This window comes from Dendrobates tinctorius, unplaced genomic scaffold, assembly GCF_039654945.1.
Source record: "Dendrobates tinctorius isolate UK_male_01 unplaced genomic scaffold, ASM3965494v1 ptg000150l, whole genome shotgun sequence".
In the NCBI taxonomy this organism is placed as follows: Eukaryota; Metazoa; Chordata; class Amphibia; order Anura; family Dendrobatidae; genus Dendrobates; species Dendrobates tinctorius.
The window spans coordinates 4,116,515-4,134,719 of record NW_027361817.1 but is presented as its reverse complement, the minus strand read 5'-3'; positions in this window follow the sequence as shown (position 1 = coordinate 4,134,719).

Below are 18,205 nucleotides of genomic sequence, written 5' to 3'. Positions count from 1 at the left end.
CAAGAGCGGGACTACCGCGGTCACAGCTGCGAAGGGGCCCGGAGGCCTTAGGGGCCCTGTCGCGGAGCTGTAGCCGCTCATTGGCTGTGCAGCTCCGTTCTTTGATCGGCTGTAATTGGCCTGACAGGATAGCTGATATCTGCGCACGGGACCTGTGATGAGGTCACAGGAGGAGAGGAGTGAGGGGTCACATGATCATGAGCCTCTGTGTGCAGGAGGACTGTGCTGTGCTGGTTGTCATGGTGCTGGATGAGAGGAAGTTTGTGTGGGGTCAGGAGGGGTTACAGGGTTGATGTAGCAGAGCTGTGTGTGTACAAGGTGTACAGAGCGGAGCCGTGTGTCTATGAGGTGTACTGAGTGGAGCCGTGTGTCTATGAGGTGTACGGAGCGGAACCGTGTGTATGGAGCACAGCCGTGTGTGTATGGAGCACAACCGTGTGTGTACGGAGCGGAGCCGTGTGTGTATGAGGTGTACGGAGCGGAGCCGTGTGTGTATGGAGCACAGCCTTGGGTGTAAGGAGCGGAGCCGTGTGTGTATGGAGCACAACCGTGTGTGTATGGAGCGGAGCCGTGTGTGTATGGAGCACAGCCTTGTGTGTACGAGGTGTACGGAGCAGAGCCGTGTGTGTATGGAGCACAACCTTGTGTGTAAGGAGCGGAACCGTGTGTGTATGGAGCACAACCGTGTGTGTACGGAGCGGAGCCGTGTGTGTACGGAGCGGAACCGTGTGTGTATGGAGCACAACCGTGTGTGTACGGAGCGGAGCCGTGTGTGTACGGAGCGGAGCCGTGTGTGTATGGAGCACAGCCTTGGGTGTACGGAGCGGAGCCGTGTGTGTACGGAGCGGAACCGTGTGTGTATGGAGCACAACCGTGTGTGTGCGGAGCCGTGTGTGTATGGAGCGGAGCCGTGTGTGTATGGAGCACAGCCTTGGGTGTAAGGAGCGGAACCGTGTGTGTATGGAGCACAACCGTGTGTGTACGGAGCGGAGCCGTGTGTGTATGAGGTGTACGGAGCGGAGCCGTGTGTGTATGGAGCACAGCCTTGGGTGTAAGGAGCGGAACCGTGTGTGTATGGAGCACAACCGTGTGTGTATGGAGCGGAGCCGTGTGTGTATGGAGCACAGCCTTGTGTGTACGAGGTGTACGGAGCGGAGCCGTGTGTGTATGGAGCACAACCGTGTGTGTACGGAGCGGAGCCGTGTGTGTACGGAGCGGAGCCGCGTGTGTATGAGGTGTACGGAGCGGAGCCGTGTGTGTATGGAGCACAGCCTTGGGTGTAAGGAGCGGAACCGTGTGTGTATGGAGCACAACCGTGTGTGTACGGAGCGGAGCCGTGTGTGTATGGAGCACAGCCTTGTGTGTACGAGGTGTACGGAGCAGAGCCGTGTGTGTATGGAGCACAGCCTTGGGTGTACGAGGTGTACGGAGCGGAGCCGTGTGTGTATGGAGCACAGCCTTGTGTGTACGGAGCGGAGACGTGTGTGTACGGAGCACAGCAGTGTGTGTACGAGGTGAGCGGAGCTATGTGGGTGCGGAGCCGCACGCGTACGAGGTGTACGGAGCGGAGATATGCGTGTATTTTGGCATTGGGGGCGCCCATTTGAAAGTCCACACCAGGGCCCATAACTTTGTAGTTACGCCACTGCATACGTGTATTACCGCATATGCGCGCGGTCACTGTACTGGTCACATTACACCACTGTATTAACCTAGTGATGGGCAGTCCGGCTCTTTTTGGTGATCCAGCTCTCATGGCTCCGCTCACCAAAAAGAGCCGGCTCTTTTTGGATCCCTATTGCATATGTGTTGGGGCGTCTGAAACTCTGCCCTCTTGCTAGGAGCCAATTAGCTTGTTGAGTGGGTGGAGTTTCGTTCTGGTGGGCGGGGTTACATCTGCCGAATACCGGGATTTTATGCCCAGTGAGAGCCATTCAAGGATTTTAGTGGCTCTCACTGGGGTGCCGGCTCCCATCATTCACAGCAGGGAGTCGGCTCTTTGTGTCGGAGCGTTCGTGAACGACACATCACTATATTAACCGCATAAGGACTGGGTGGGTGTATTTGCTCTTTAGGCCACTTTCATACATTATTTTTTTACCTCAGTATTTGTAGGCCAAATCAGGAGTGGGTGATAAATACAAAAGTGGTGACGGGTTTCTATTATACTTTTTTGGCTTACAAATACTGAGGTAAAATACTTGTTAAGGGGAGAATATATGGCATATGAATATATACAAGAATCAAAAATTGTACCACTATATGGACGCTTCCCTCAAATATTAGAATCATATAGCTTTAAGAATCATGTAGCTTTAAGATACTTCTGATTTTCTGAGAATTATTTCTGTATCCACTTAGTCTCATCGAAACTGGGTTAGGCTAGGCCAAAAACGATAATTATGTGCATAATGATTATGTGGCGGATATAGGACATATGAGATCAATACTAATTTGCTATTTGGGGTAAACAGTAATTTGGAAAAGAACCCATGATGTAACACAATGAGACCGCTCGATTTCTGTTATAAAAACTGTACATCTCTGATTAAAAGTAGGGAAGAATCATTTGACATGATATACCTTGTCTTGTGTATTCTTTTCTCCGTGCACGTATAATCTCTGCCAGAGATCCAATTCGGCCACAGACAATTGAGATGACGACACGCATTCTGTGTGCAATATCAATATCATACTGACCGTGGCCTTAGGGTATGTTCACACAGTGCGGATTCTCCCGTGGATCCACAGCGGATATGCAAGTCATGTACAGTACAATATTATGGAATGGAAATTAAAAATTGCTGTGCACATGCTGCGGAAAAATCAGCGCGGATTAGCTGTGGGTTCATTTCCACAGCATGTCAATTCTTTGGGTGGATCTGCAGCGTTTCTGCACCCATTGACTTGCGTTGATCCGCAGCAAAACCGCAGGTCTAAAAAAGATCTGCGGCTTTGCTGCTGATGAAACGCTGCAGATCGGAAGGGGGAAAGTGTGGGTGGTGACTGGGTGTGTATGGTGTGTGGGCGGTGACTGGGTGTGTATGGTGTGTGGGCGGTGACTGGGTGTGTATGGTGTGTGGGCGGTGACTGGGTGTGTGTGTGCGGGGCTCATCGGGCTGGCGGGGCCTGTGCAGGGGTCATCGGGCTGTTGGGGGGGTCTGTGCGGGGCTCATCGGGCTGGCGGGGCCTGTGCGGGGGGGCTGTCCGTGGGTCATCGGTCTGTCCGGCGGATGTGCTGGGGGGGGGGGGGTTGTGTTGTGTGTATGTGTATGCAGGCATTGTCCGATGGGACTACAAGTCCCATCGGGCTATGCTTGCTACCCTGACAGTGAGTGACACATCAGCCAATGATGGGACAGTAGTAGTCCCATCATCCGGTTAATGTGTTGAATGTAAAAAAAAAAAAAGAGAAACTTATAACATACAGAACATATAACATAGAGAACATACAGTGGGGCAAAAAAGTATTTAGTCAGTCAGTCAGCAATAGTGCAAGTTCCACCACTTAAAAAGATGAGAGGCGTCTGTAATTTACATCATAGATAGACCTCAACTATGGGAGACAAACTGAGAAAAAAAAATCCAGAAATCACATTGTCTGTTTTTGTTTCATTTTATTTGCATATTATGGTGGAAAATAAGTATTTGGTCAGAAACAAGCAATCAAGATTTCTGGCTCTCACAGACCTGTAACTTCTTCTTTAAGAGTCTCCTCTTTCCTCCATTCATTACCTGTAGTAATGGCACCTGTTTAAACTTGTTATCAGTATAAAAAGACACCTGTGCACACCCTCAAACAGTCTGACTCCAAACTCCACTATGGTGAAGACCAAAGAGCTGTCAAAGGACACCAGAAACAAAATTGTAGCCCTGCACCAGGCTGGGAAGACTGAATCTGCAATAGCCAACCAGCTTGGAGTGAAGAAATCAACTGTGGGAGCAATAATTAGAAAATGGAAGACATACAAGACCACTGATAATCTCCCTCGATCTGGTGCTCCACGCAAAATCCCACCCCGTGGGGTCAGAATGATCACAAGAACGGTGAGCAAAAATCCCAGAACCACGCGGGGGGACCTAGTGAATGAACTGCAGAGAGCTGGGACCAATGTAACAAGGCCTACCATAAGTAACACACTACGCCACCATGGACTCAGATCCTGCAGTGCCAGACGTGTCCCACTGCTTAAGCCTGTACATGTCCGGGCCCGTCTGAAGCTTACTAGAGAGCATTTGGATGATCCAGAGGAGTTTTGGGAGAATGTCCTATGGTCTGATGAAACCAAACTGGAACTGTTTGGTAGAAACACAACTTGTCGTGTTTGGAGGAAAAAGAATACTGAGTTGCATCCATCAAACACCATACCTACTGTAAAGCATGGTGGTGGAAACATCATGCTTTGGGGCTGTTTCTCTGCAAAGGGGCCAGGATGACTGATCCGAGTACATGAAAGAATGAATGGGGCCATGTATCGTGAGATTTTGAGTGCAAACCTCCTTCCATCAGCAAGGGCATTGAAGATGAAACGTGGCTGGGTCTTTCAACATGACAATGATCCAAAGCACACCGCCAGGGCAACGAAGGAGTGGCTTCGTAAGAAGCATTTCAAGGTCCTGGAGTGGCCTAGCCAGTCTCCAGATCTCAACCCTATAGAAAACCTTTGGAGGGAGTTGAAAGTCCGTGTTGCCAAGCGAAAAGCCAAAAACATCACTGCTCTAGAGGAGATCTGCATGGAGGAATGGGCCAACATACCAACAGTGTGTGGCAACCTTGTGAAGACTTACAGAAAACGTTTGACCTCTGTCATTGCCAACAAAGGATATATCACAAAGTATTGAGATGAAATTTTGTTTCTGACCAAATACTTATTTTCCACCATAATATGCAAATAAAATGAAACAAAAACAGACAATGTGATTTTCTGGATTTTTTTTTCTCAGTTTGTCTCCCATAGTTGAGGTCTACCTATGATGTAAATTACAGACGCCTCTCATCTTTTTAAGTGGTGGAACTTGCACTATTGCTGACTGACTAAATACTTTTTTGCCCCACTGTACATATAAGATGCACAACATATAACATGCAGAACATACATATAACATACATATAAGATACAGAATATATAACATGCAGAACATATAACATGCAGAACATATAACAAACAGACCATATAGAAAATACATAACATATAACATCCAGAACATATAACATATAGAACATACAGAACATACAACATATAACATACAGAACATGCAACATATAACATACAACACATAACATAGAGCACATACTCACCGCACACACCTAATTCCACAAAGCCATCGATCACCTGTAATAAACATAAAATAATAAACCAACCTATACATTACCTTTCCGCCGTAGTCCAATTAATAACGAGGGTCCCACGATGATCTCCCGTGGAGAACAGCCGCATCAGCTGCTGTGACCGCTCTCCAGGGGCTCCAGCAATGAAATGACAGGTAGCGGTAATCCTCCGCTGTGCATCCCTCCGCCAGGAAAGAGGTCCCGTAACCCTAGCCCTAATTCTCACGCAGCATTGCTGTAAAGTGAGACTCTTACCTCAGGTAACCTCAGTGATGGACTGCAGGAGGCATTGTCTCCTGTCAGTTCATCACTGGGAGGCCCCATAGAGCAGTGACATCACCTGATGTCACTGTTCTATAGGGGAGATCATCGTGGGACACTCGTTATTAATTGGACTGCGTCAGACAGGGAGTATATGGTTGGTTTATTATTTTTCGTTTTTTTCTAGGAGACAAGGGCGTCGCTTGGATCTGGGAGTCAAATAAAAATATTAAAACTGTGTTGTGCTTTATTTAATTAAAAGACTTTATTCTTATGTGTGTGGGTTTTTGTTAACCCTTTCAAAAGATTAATAATGGATTGGTGTCTTATTGATGCCTCTCTATTAGTAACCGTGCTTAATGTCACATTCCATTACCCCATATCCCACCGCTACACGGGAGTAGGAAGAGAGGGGCTAAGTGCCAGAATTGGTGCATCTTATAGATGAGCCATTTCTGAGGCTGCTGCTGCGGGCTGGTATTTGTAGCGGGGGGGTCAATATTCATGGCCCCTTCCTAGGCTATTACTATCATCCCGCAGCTCTCTGCGTAGCCTTTCTGGTTATAAAATATAGAGGGACCCCATGTCATTTTTTGGGGGGTCTCCCAATTTTAATAGCCAGTAAAGGCTATGCAGACAACTGCGGGCTAATATTCATAGCCTGGGAAGGGGCCATGGGTATTAGCCCTTTCCCAGGCTACAAATATTGGCCCCCGGTCGTCGGCTTTCCCCCTCTGGCGCAGAAAATTGTGCGGGAGCTCACGCCATTTTTTCTCCCTTTTTTTTTATCTTTTAAAATATATATAGTTATATATCTATGTATATGTCTATAGATATATCCATGGAAATATCTATAGATATATCTGTGGTAATATCTATAGATATATCCGTGGGAATATCTATAGATATATCCATGGAAATATCTATAGATACATCTGTGGGAATATCTATAGATCTGTGGGAATATCTATTGTGGTGTAGTGACCACTATGTCCGCTAGGGGGCGCTGTGTGGGTGTCCCAGGATGGGCCTACAGTCATATCTATTGTGGTAATGGGTATAGGATGCTGAAGGATCGTTATGTATCTCAAGGTAGGTGGCCTTGAGATGAAGGCTTGCTTATGTGCTGATCAGCAGAGGCACTGCTGAGCTGTTGTTACACTGGGTCAGGGAGAAGCCTTCAGATGATTGATGAGATGGGCGGGATCAATCATCTACAAATCCACCCAGGGGTGTGTTTAAGAGTATCATAATAAAGTATATGTGTATGAATGCTTGAGGGACCTGTGATGAGGTCATAGCCATGTGACCCGGGGGACGTGGCTACGGACCATATAAGCTAACCAGAGTAGGTCACATAAGAGAGAGTGCTTGGATCTGATTGGGCCATGTGGAAGGTCCCGGCAGGCCTATGTGGAGGAAGGTGTGCTACCTTCCTGAAGACCACGTGCTGAGGCTGCTGACCGGTGAGGCCTGTGGATATTGGCTGTATGTGAGGACGGATAAGCCTCCTGTGTTTGCTGAGGCTCCAGGACTGAGCCTGAAATCATGGACACTTATACTTGCTTTCGCCTGAGCTAAAGGCTATTCCTTATGTTATGTGCTGCTTTATGGGTTATGGAGCAATAAACCCTATGAACTTTTAAAGGAACGTGCCTCCTGGTTGTCTCCCGTCGCACCTAAGCGAGTTGAATCCCTACACTATAGATATAGCTATGGAAATATCTATCGATATGTCTATGGATATATCTATAGATAGATAGATACAGTGGGGCAAAAAAGTATTTAGTCAGTCAGCAATAGTGCAAGTTCCACCACTTAAAAAGATGAGAGGCGTCTGTAATTTACATCATAGGTAGACCTCAACTATGGGAGACAACCTGAGAAAAAAAAATCCAGAAAATCACATTGTCTGTTTTTTTTTTCATTTTATTTGCATATTATGGTGGAAAATAAGTATTTGGTCAGAAACAAAATTTCATCTCAACAGTTTGTGATATATCCTTTGTTGGCAATGACAGAGGTCAAACGTTTTCTGTAAGTCTTCACAAGGTTGCCACACACTGTGGTTGGTATGTTGGCCCATTCCTCCATGCAGATCTCCTCTAGAGCAGTGATGTTTTTGGCTTTTCGCTTGGCAACACGGACTTTCAACTCCCTCCAAAGGTTTTCTATAGGGTTGAGATCTGGAGACTGGCTAGGCCACTCCAGGACCTTGAAATGCTTCTTACGAAGCCACTCCTTCGTTGCCCTGGCGGTGTGCTTTGGATCATTGTCATGTTGAAAGACCCAGCCACGTTTCATCTTCAATGCCCTTGCTGATGGAAGGAGGTTTGCACTCAAAATCTCACGATACATGGCCCCATTCATTCTTTCATGTACCCGGATCAGTCGTCCTGGCCCCTTTGCAGAGAAACAGCCCCAAAGCTTGATGTTTCCACCACCATGCTTTACAGTAGGTATGGTGTTTGATGGATGCAACTCAGTATTCTTTTTCCTCCAAACACGACAAGTTGTGTTTCTACCAAACAGTTCCAGTTTGGTTTCATCAGACCATAGGACATTCACCCAAAACTCCTCTGAATCATCCAAATGCTCTCTAGCAAACTTCAGACTGGCCCGGACATGTACAGGCTTAAGCAGTGGGACACCTCTGGCACTGCAGGATCTGAGTCCATGGTGGCGTAGTGTGTTACTTATGGTAGGCCTTGTTACATTGGTCCCAGCTCTCTGCAGTTCATTCACTAGGTCCCCCCGCGTGGTTCTGGGATTTTTGCTCACCGTTCTTGTGATCATTCTGACCCCACGGGGTGGGATTTTGCGTGGAGCACCAGATCGAGGGAGATTATCAGTGGTCTTGTATGTCTTCCATTTTCTAATTATTGCTCCCACAGTTGATTTCTTCACTCCAAGCTGGTTGGCTATTGCAGATTCAGTCTTCCCAGCCTGGTGCAGGGCTACAATTTTGTTTCTGGTGTCCTTTGACAGCTCTTTGGTCTTCACCATAGTGGAGTTTGGAGTCAGACTGTTTGAGGGTGTGCACAGGTGTCTTTTTATACTGATAACAAGTTTAAACAGGTGCCATTACTACAGGTAATGAGTGGAGGAAAGAGGAGACTCTTAAAGAAGAAGTTACAGGTCTGTGAGAGCCAGAAATCTTGATTGCTTGTTTCTGACCAAATACTTATTTTCTACCATAATATGCAAATAAAATGAAAAAAAAACAGACAATGTGATTTTCTGGATTTTTTTTTCTCAGTTTGTCTCCCATAGTTGAGGTCTACCTATGATGTAAATTACAGACGCCTCTCATCTTTTTAAGTGGTGGAACTTGCACTATTGCTGACTGACTAAATACTTTTTTGCCACACTGTATATCTATAACTATCCCATATTTATCTATTATCATCTGTCTGTGTGTGTAATGAAGTGTGGGTTGGACAAATGTAAAAGAGGAGGTTGGACAGAAATGACATGTTTTCTGCCAAGAGCTGCTGTTTTTGTGCGGAAAAATCCGCGGGCGAATCCGCACTGTGTGAACATACCCTTACTCTCTTTCTTCCGAGAGCCTTCACTTTTTTATTTTCCATCCACAAACCGTATGAAGGCTTTTTTTTTTAACCATGCAATGTACGTGAAAATGGGGAAAAAGAATCTGCAAGATGAAATTGTGAAAAAATGCAATAGTTTTTTTTATTTTTTATTTTTTTGGAGGTGGTGCGGGGGGTGTTGTTTTTTTTTTTTTTTACACCCGGCATTTTGTGGTTAAAAAAAAGTCTCTGAAACCTAGGTCTCCATATTAGAACAATTGGGCGATACCAAACTTGCACGGGCTTTTTTTTAATTTAAAAACAAATTTAGAAGCTAGAAGACACATTTTTTTTACAATCTCCATTTCCGCGACCTATTTTTGCATTCAGGAACATATGCAAGGACTTGATTTTTTGTTTTTTTTGGGTGGTGAGCAGACAATTTTATTGATAGTAACTGTAGGGTACATACAGAGGTGATCAAACGTTTCTCTCTTTTTTTTAAAGTGTGATTAGTTCTGTCTGGTTGTTGTGAGGCCATTTTCCTGGTGATGAATTGAATGTGCACAAAGTTTTCATAATGCAAGACCTTAAAGTAAAAGCGTAGCTACCGGGGGGGGTGGGTGCAGTAGCCCCAGGCCCCTCGTTCTATGAGAAACTTGCGCCTCAATACCTGGCACTCGGGACCGGAGTGTGCAGCTGGATGTATTTCTATGCAGCCGCACACTCCGGTCCGAGTGCTGGCAGAAGTGCCAGGTATCGAGGCGCGAGTTTCTCGCATTGCAGTTGCACGTGTGACCCCGGCCTAATTGAATGCGGGCGCGCTGTGCACTCCATTATAGTAGCGTAGCTCCGGGTGGGCCCCCTCAGAGCGCGGGGCCACTGACCCCCCGGGTAGCTACACTACTGCTTTAAGGTCTTGCATTATGAAAACTTTGTGCACATTCAATTCATCACCAGGAAAATGGCCTCACAACAACCAGGCAGAACTAATCGCACTTTAAAAAAAAAAAAAAAAAATGAAAAACTTTTGATCACCTCACCACTGTATACCCTGCACTACCACCCAGCCAGTATGGGGCCCGTGAGCAGGAGGAAGGGGGGGGGACCTGGTGTTAGCTGTGCTAAATGCAGATACAGATGACCGCATTGATGAGAGTGGGAGCGTTACGCACACTGACAGCAGGAGCAATGATGTCATTACCTGGCGCCTGCTGTCCTGATATGTGCCGGCGCTCGGAGCAGCAGGGAAATGAGGAGGAGAGGTGAGTATTGATTTTTTTTAATGGGGTGCTTTATATTATATAGAGTCTGCCTATGGGGGGTGCATTATACAATGTGAAGTCTACCTATGGGGGATGCATTATACTGTAGAGTCTGCCTAGGGGGGTGTATTATACTATAGTTTGCCTATGGGGCTGCATCATACCATAAAGAGTCTGCCTATGGGGTTGTATTATACGATAGAGTCTGCCTATAGGGGTTGCATTATATTATATAGAGTCTGCCTATAGCGGATGTATTATACTATCTAGTGAGCCTGCCTATGTGGGGTGCATTATATTATAGAGTTTGCCAATGTGGGTGCATTATACTATATAGAGTCTGTCTATATGGGGTGCATTATGCAATATAGAAAGTTAACAATGAGTCACTAAGGAGGAAAAAAACAAAACAAGCTAAGTCACAGAAAACCAGAGAGGTTGGTAACTATGCAGATTGCAGATTCCTGATCCTAACCACACAACTAGCAGCAGCCGTGGAGCGTTCCTACGATGAACCTAGACTCTTCGTCACGGCCGGATGACTAAATGAGCCTAAAGCAAGAAAAGGGGAAAATTAACTGCCCCAGAGCAGACCCCAAAGGAAAGACAGCCCCCACACATGTATTGACGGTGAAACAAGATGAAAACACAAACACAGGCAGGAAAATAGGCTGAGCAAACGATGGGGCCCAAACTAACTAGAGAGGAAAGGAAAGGAAAGACACTGTCTGCAATCTGCCAAAAACCCTACAAAAATAATGTCCAACACTTCTGATAATAAAATTAACCCTGAAGTCACTAGACTTCTCCCACTATATCAGCACTCTGAAATATTCTGAGACAGAGCAAAAAGAGGCCAATCTAATAAGGGACAAAAACAAAATTGGCAAATACAGATAAATAAGAGTGGAAATTCAGCACAGCCGCAGCCGGGGCAGGCTGACCACACAAAAAACTGAATAGACCAACAAAATCAAGTGTGAACATTAGCAGAAAAACGTAGCTTGAGCTGACTGGAACAGAGCTGAGAGCCAAGACCTGACAAGCCAGAAGGAATCACCAGCACCAGAATAGGGCGTCGGCTGTATTAAATCCAGTCTGAGATTCCTGAGGTCCAATCGTCATCCTCCTTATCAGGTGGCAGATCTCCACTGATTAAATCAGCCTCACTACCTCCTGTTACCACCAGAGGGAGCCTGGAAGGAGAACTCACAACTGGTAGACCAGAAAATGAACTCACAACAATAGAGTCTCCCTATTGGGGATGCATTATACCATATAAACTCCCTATGGGGGTGCATTATACTATATAGAGTCTACCTATGGATAGTGCATTATGCTATATAAAGTCTGCCTATGGGTAGTTGTGAACTCATTTTCTGGTCTGCCTCTGGTTTCTGTTGAGGGAGCTGGTTGTGCTGACAGAGGAGTTGTGTTCTCTTTCCGGGCTCCCTCTGGAGGTAATGAAGCTGATCTAATTAACAGAGACCTGCCACCTGATAATGAGGAAGAGGATTGGACATCTGGAGTCACAGACTGGATTTAAGACAGCCGACTCCCTATTCCCATGCTGGTGATTTTTTTCCTGCCTCTTGAGGTCTTAGTTTCCAGCTCAGTTCCTGCCTTCTCAAGCTAAGTTGTCTTTGCTAATGTTCACATTTGATTTCGTTTGGTCTATTCAATTTTTTATGTGGTCAGCCAGCCCCGGCTGGGGCTGTGCTGAATTTCCACTCTTATTTATCTGTATTTGCCAGTTTGCTTTTTGTCCCTTATTAGATTGGCCTCTTTTTGCTCTGTTCTCAGAATATACCAGAGTGCTGATATAGTGGGTGAAGTCTAGTGACTTCAGGGTTTTTTTTGCTATCAGAAGTGTTGGACATTTTTGCAGGTTTTTTTTGGAGTGATGGCAGACCGTATCTTTCCTTTCCTGTCCTTTCTAGTTAGTGTGGCCCATCGTTTGCTCAGCCTATTTCCCTACCTGTGTTCGTGTTTTCATCTTGTCTCACCGTCAATACATGTGTGGGGGCTGTCTATTCCTTTGGGGTCTGCTCTGGGGCAGTTTTAGATTTCCCCTTTTCTTGCTTTAGGCTTATTTAGTCCTCCGGCTGTGACGAGGCGTCTAGAATCATCGGAGGTACGCTCCACGGCTGTTGTTAGTTGTGTGGTTAGGATCAGGTGTCTGCAATCTGCGTAGTTACCAATCTCTCTGGTTTTCTGTGACTTAGCTTGGTTTTGTTTTCCTTCTCGGTGACCCATTCATAACAGGTAGTACAGTATATTATAGTCTGCCTATGGGGGTACATAATGCTATATAGAGTCTGCCTATGGGTAGTATATTATACTAAATAGAGTTTACACATAGGGAGTGTTAGGGTTGCGGATCGCACTAAACATAAAATATAAGAAAGTGCGTTCGCAACCTGGGGTCCACCATGCAGAGATGGTATTCTGCTGCTCGGTAATGGTGGAGTACTAAGTGAACAACGGCGGGTTAACCACTGACCCGGTGTGCACAGGAGCGAACTCTGTTACTTCCCAGAGCTGCTGGAACAAATGCCGGAGTCTGTTAACTTCACAGGACTCGGCAGGGGGAGCGCTACTAATCGGTCACAGGGCCCTGCCCCAGAGACAAGGGATAGCGTCCCTCTAGACCACCAGCGCTCAGCGCCACGGCTGCGGTGCGAGCAAGAAAGTGAAATAAATGTATAAGTAGCACACAAGTGTGCACGGTGCCATTCTGGCATGCGCCACGAATCGCCCAGGGTTGGGCTAACCACTGCACAACTTGCGCACAGTGCTGCACTGGCGGGTGCTGTGGCTTGGCGCAGTACAGGACGACACCACCGGACGCTAGTGTGTGCTGTTACTTAGGAGCACGGTGGCAAGAGCATAGCCACCCGTTGGCGTTGACTCTAACTCTAAACCCTATAACAAGCACAACCAGAGGGAAGGAGTCATAAGGAGTCAGTCACCAGTCTCGTGCATCCATCATCACACATACCACTGACAATATTAGTCTATACTAGCACATGGCCGAGCGACCATGCAAACCTTTTATAGCAGCGTCCTTCCGGAACCTTCCTGATGGTCCAATCGGAACAGGGACGGGACCTGAGCATGTGACCCCTGAACTCCAATGGGGGGTTGAGCCAAGGGCATGGTTAGTGGAGCGAAAAAGGGACTTAGTCCCAGGAGCTGCTTGCCACTGGCTAGTGCATGCTGTTATAGCTGAACCAGGGATGGCAGCAGCAACCAACCTGACAGCACTAGCTTGAGCAAGGTGCCTGGAACAATGTCTTTGCTGAGCAGGCTCCTCTGCAGCCAGGACTGAATGGGAGACCACAGAATGCAGGGCTCGGGATTCCTCCTGTGCAGAGGGAGAATCCCGACGCCTAGCAGGAAGTACATTATATTATATAGAGTCTCACTATGGGGGGTGCTTTATACTATATAGAGTCTGCCTATGGGGGGTGCATTATACTATATAGAGTCTGCCTATGAGGAGTGCATTATACTTTAGAGGCTGCCTATGAGGGGTGCATTAAACAACATAGTCTCCCTATGGGGGTGAATTATACAATATAGAGTCTGCCTATGGAAGTGCATTATACAATATAGAGTCTGCCTATGGGGGTGCCTTATACAGGGTTGGCCATTTATATGGATATACCTGGGTGGGCCATGTATATGGATACACCTAAATTAAATGGGAATGGTTGGTGATATCAACTTCCTGTTTGTGGCACATTAGTATATGGGAGGGGGAAAACTTTTCAAGATGGGTGGTGACCATGGTGGCCATTTTGAATTCGGCCATATTGGATGCAACTTTATAAATGGCCCACCCAGGTGTATCCATATAAATGGCCCACCCTGTATAAGGCACCCCCATAGGGTCGACGCCATCTTGAAGGAGGCACTTTTTTAAAGAATTTATTTGTAGCGCTAATTAACTCAATTATATGCACAGTTTGCATGAGGATCATTAACTCAAAACTGAAAAAAAGATTAAATAACCACAAGACTGATTTCATCAACCCAGGTATCATTTTAATCAGAATAACAGCGCCAATGTGCCACTGTCTGTAGGTTGCTGTGCGCAATCCTGCTGACAGGTTCCCTTTAATTTTAACTAAAATGCTTTAGAGTATATGTATGGTCATGTAATGAAAAACAACTGACTGCTAAAAGTTTTGCATATACAATTTATTGATCATAACATAGAGAGTAATTCATTGTGTACAATGCCATAAGTATTTTGTAGCACAACCTCTTGCTTTAATTACCACACCACAGCGACGAGGCATTTAAGCTACTAGGGTATTCAAGTCATCCTGAGGGATATTGCTCCATTACATTTGCAAACCTGCAAACAATTCATCTTTATTGCTATTGGTATGAGCTCCAACTTGTCACCTTACCTCAAAGGTGCTCTATAAGATATACCGTAAATCAGGTGATTGGCTTGGCCATTGCAACAGGCGAACATTTTTCTTTGCTAACCAATTTGTGATTAAATTGGATGTGTGTTTAGGATCATTGTCATGCTGGAATTTCCAGCACCTGCCTATTTTGGTTTTACCATGTGGCAGCATTTCATTCTCCAGTATATCCTTGTACATGGTAGCATTCATATTTCCATCAATTCTATGCAGAGGCAAAAGGGCAGATGCAGAATAGCAGCCCCAAACCATGACATTGCCACCACCATGTTTCACTGTAGGTGTTTGGTACCTTACATCATTATGTTTTCCAATTGGGCGGTATATATAGTGCTTGTCATCATACCAAACAGACTGAACTTGGATTCATCTGACCACAACACCTTAGACAAGGGGTCCCCAACCTGTAGCTCGGGAGCCACATGTCGCTCACGGGCTCATGAATTGTGGCTCACAACTGTCTGCCAGCTTTGGGCATTAGCTCCAGATCTAGCAAACAGGTATGAATGAATGGTGAATTTTGTGAGCAGCCCTGCACAGAAGAGCAGGTCTGGATGCACTTATACTGGTCTTAGGGATTTTGAGATAATTTAAGTATGGTATGCTGGAGACAAGATGATACCACCGGTCAGAGGAGGTGCTTGAAGCTTGATGTGACAGTGTGTTGGGAGTGCTTGATGAGAGAGAACTGAATGGGAGTATTGTGGGAACCCCAGGATCTTGATATACTGCTTTGAGATTTCTGTGGAAAATGTTTGGTTACCATTATGCATGTAATGGGGGTTTTGGCTTCCACTATTGTGAGGAGGGCGAGAGCTGAATGTGACTCGCGACCCTCCGTCAAGGCTGGATGTGGCTTGCGACACTCTCTCAAAGCTGAATGTGGCTTGCGACACTCTCTCAAAGCTGAATGTGGCTTGCGACACTCTCTCAAAGTTGAATGTGGCTCGCGACCCTCTCTCAGAGCTGAATGTGGCTCTCAAGGCCAGAAAGGTTGGGGACCTCTGCCTTCGACCAATCTATCTCTTTCCATTGGCTGTGTTCTTTAGTCGGTCCTTCCACTTATTTATTTACAGAGATGAAAGGTTTCTTGACTGGAACTCGTGCATTCAGCCCTATTGCTCTTAGCCGTCTCACCACAGTTTGGCAACTCACTTTAACCTCATATTTGTCATTCATTTCATGCAAAATCTGTACAGCACTTTTATGGACTTCAGATACTGACTCATTCTTAATAATGTGATCATCTTTGGAGGAAGTTTTCCATGGTCGGCCACTTCTAGTTTGGTCACCTGTTTCATAACCTTCTTTTTCATTGTTTATTATACCTGGCACTTGACTGAGAGCAGGTGAATTCCATAGCTATCTCTTTTTGGCTTTTGCCTGACATCACTCTCAGAATAATAAGCTTCCCAACATCTGCTGATAAATTTGGCTTGGTCTTTGCCCTGTTTTTACCAAAAAACACACAAAACAAAAAAAATTTTGACTACCCAAAAATTTGATTACACATGGCTAAATATGCAAAACATTTGGCCCAGCAAATGTTGAAAACTAGTGTAGGAGGGAGAGTTCCTGCTGTGTAACCGGACCGGAACCAAGGAGACTGTCACCAAGGTTCCTAGGGAGACTGTTTCCGGGGGACATAATTAGAGGACGGACCGGAGAGAGTTCTAGAAGGAGTGGGGGCAGATATGAAAGGCGCTGAGAACGCTAGCAGGGGGCACTCGACAGAAAAGGAGAGAAGGAGCAGGAAGCCTAGGTGGCGCCAGAGTGCCAGAGCCAGAAGGAATGAGAGACGACCAGACAGACTGGAAGGGGACTCACCACGGTCAGGGAAGAGACAGCACCAAGCAGCCCAGCCGAGGGACACCGACCGAATGACCGGACTCCTGCTCCCGTCACTCCAGCCTGCGGTCGCGGCCTGTTCCCCGCCACCCGGGGCCGCCACTACCCGATTCCAGCCCATGGTCACAGCCTGTCCGCTGCCGGCTGCGGCCGCCACCGCCCGGCTCCAGCCCGTGGTCGCGGCCTGTCCACTGCCGCCTGCGGCCGCCACTGCCCGACTCCAGCCCGCGGTCGCGGCCTGCCTGCTGCCACCCGTGGCCGCCGCTGCCAGGCTTCGGCCCGCGGCTGCGGCCTGCTTGCCATCACCTGCGGCAGCTGCTGCCCGGCCCCAGCCTATGGCTGCGGCCTACACGTACAGGGCCCTGGCCACCGCCATCCCGCCTCCACCGGGAAGTGCAACGCAGAGGAACTCTTCAGGGGTCTGTTGTGCCCACGCTTCACCTGGGCGTAGGAATGCCAGAAGCTTGCATCAGCTCCTCGTCGGCTGGGCCCAGTGGCTGAGACGCCGAATAGACACCGACCACCACTCTGCCGGACATCAGAGGAGGATAAGTGGCACGTCGTAGTTGTTCATTCTTAGTTCTTGGACCCGTAGTCGGCCACACCGCGGCCTCATAGTCACCAGTTCCGACCGGGTAGTTATAACCGTGTTACCAGTGTCTTATTGTTTTGATCCCTGCGAGGATAACTATTGTTAGCTTGCAAGTTACTCAAAATAGCCCCATACTGTATATACATTATATATATATATAATAAGGTTACATTCTAAGCTTACTCCGGCTCCCGTCTCGTCACTGCATCCCGCGTACCTGCGATTACTACACTAGCACAAAGGGATAATGTAAAATACAATTTTCTTCCTTATAGCTGACAACCATTTGCTTCCGGTTTACTAAAATCACAAGGAAAATGGTATCACAACAACCAGACAGAAGTAATCACACTTTTAAATAAATACAAAGCTTTTGGTTGCTACTGTATGATATTTTAATCGCTTTCTATGGCCACAATTTGTCCATTATGATTTTTTTCTTGTCATGACTTTTACCATGTGGATTAATGCTATATTTTGATAGACTAGATGCTTGAGGATACGGCAATATCAAATATATTTATCTTTTAAATTTCTATATTTTTAATGAGAGAAAAGTATTAATAGTATAAGTGATTGAACGATCACAGATTCAAGTTTTCCTGCAGGGAATAAAAAAAAGTAAAAAATTAAACTAAAAAAATTTCAAATCACCCTAAATTTGAATTTTTTTCTTTATAATTTAAAAAAAAAAATTTTTTGGTCCCCTGAGAGAAACTAGAACTATCCGATCACTTTTCCTATATGCTGCAGTACCACCGTATTTCAGTATAGTGAAAATCTTAATGTCATGAAGCTCAGCCTATGGCCAGAGTAGCACCAGCGTATTTTCTCTTATCCAACAGCTCACAATCTGAACAGTGTGAGATCTGATTCTGTTGAGGCAGAAAAAAATTCTTTACCTTGTCCATAGTGTCAGTCCATGGACAGATAGCACT